Consider the following 1,956-nt stretch of genomic DNA (forward strand, 5'->3'; position numbering starts at 1 on the left):
TCACTAATGAGGTCGTAAAGCTGACAATAAGTTTTGGTGTATTCACAGGAGCTTGGGTTCACTTGATTTTACAGGGAAACACACAAGTGCCATAACCTAACTGAAGTTTTTAACTAGCTTGTAAGTTTGGTACTAAATTGAAGTTCTAACATTTATTTCAGAAAGGTGATAAAAGTTTTTATTTGTCACTAATGTATATGTGTATAGATATTTGGGGACAAAATGAATTATATTGTTCAAATTTGACTTTTGAGGTGTCAAAACAGTTACCAGAATAACTTTGAAATTTAAAGGAAATTGTTTTTAATTTGTAAGAAGAGTTTGAAAATTAAATAAAAGTTTTAAAGAATGATAATTGTTTGATGAATGATAATTGTTTTGTGATGAATGGTTATTGTTTTCTTATGAATGATAATTGTTTTTTTTTTTTTTAATTTAACTATTTGATGAAAGATAACTAAGATGAATGATAAAAGATAAGTGTTTTTTTATTATTCATCAACTACTTTTATCATTCATCGGGTATTTTTATCATTCATCGGGTATTTTTATCTTTCATCGGGTATTTTTTTATCATTCATTTGTTATTTTTATCATTCATCGGGTATTTTTATCATTCATCGAGTATTTTTTTTATCATTATCAGCTACTTTTATCATTCATTTGGTATTTTTATCATTCATAGGTTATTTTTATCATTCATCGGGTATTTTTTTATCATTCATCAGCTACTTTTATCGTTCATCACGTATTTTTATCATTCATCGGGTATTTTTTATCGTTCATCACGTATTTTTATCATTCTTCGCTTATCATTCATCAGCTATCTTTATCATTCACTGCGTATTATTCACTGCGTATTATTATCTTTATCATTCACTGCGTATTATTAATTATCCGCAGATATTTTTTTATCATTCATCACGTTCTTTTATCATTCATCGTTTATCATTCATCAGCTACTTTTATCATTCATTTGATATTTTTATCAATTATCTGGTATTTTGATGAATGATAAATGCTTGATGAATGATAATGTTTTTTGATAAATGAGAAGTGTTTGATGAATGATAGCATTATGATGAATAATAATCTTTTTCCGATAAAAGATAAGTGTTTTTTTATATGAATGATAACAATTAGATGAATGATAATTGTTTGATAATTGGGCATTTGGTCTAGTGGTATGATTCTCGCTTTTGGTGCGGGAGGTCCCGAGTTCGATTCTCGGAATGCCCCATTTTTTTTTTATAAAAGTAATCATGGTAATGGTTTGATGAATGATAATGGTTTAATGAATGATGACATTTTGATGCACGATAATTGTTTTGTGATGAAAGATAACTGTTTCCTTTTGAATGATAACATTTTTGACTTCTAATTGACATGTGATTGTTACTAAAACTTTTATCATTCATCATATTTTTTTTCTTATTCATCTTATTTTTATATCATTCATCAGTTTTTTTTATCATTCATCATATTTTTATAAATGATAACTGTTTAATTATTGATAACTTAGATGAATGATAACTTTTTTCTGATGAATGATACTTTTTTTTATGAATGATAATTGTTGCTTTTATGAATCATAACTATTTGATGAATGATAATTGTTTGATGTATGATAATTGTATTAATGAATGATAATCATTTTGTGATAAATGGTTACTGCTTTCTTATGAATAATAACTATTTTTATAAAATGATAACTATTCGATGAAAGATAACTTAGTTGAATGATAGTTTTTTCTGATGAATGATAATTGTTGTTTTTATGAATCATAACTGTTTGATGAATGATAATTGTTTTTCGATGAATGATAAATGTTTTAGTGAATGATAATCATTTTGTGATGAATGATTATTGTTTTATTATGAATAATAACTGTTTTTAAAAAAAATGGTAACTATTTAATGAAAGACAACTTAGATGAATGATAATTTTTTCTGATC

General features: G+C 25.2%; 1 non-coding gene across 1 annotated transcript; it reads left to right on the forward strand.

The window, feature by feature from the left end:
• Positions 1 to 1,167: 1,167 nt before the first annotated feature.
• TRNAQ-UUG (transfer RNA glutamine (anticodon UUG)) lies at positions 1,168 to 1,239 on the forward strand. Its single transcript has one exon. It is a non-coding gene; the product is annotated as a tRNA-Gln (tRNA).
• Positions 1,240 to 1,956: the final 717 nt, after the last annotated feature.

Source organism: Rutidosis leptorrhynchoides, chromosome 2, assembly GCF_046630445.1.
Source record: "Rutidosis leptorrhynchoides isolate AG116_Rl617_1_P2 chromosome 2, CSIRO_AGI_Rlap_v1, whole genome shotgun sequence".
In the NCBI taxonomy this organism is placed as follows: Eukaryota; Viridiplantae; Streptophyta; class Magnoliopsida; order Asterales; family Asteraceae; genus Rutidosis; species Rutidosis leptorrhynchoides.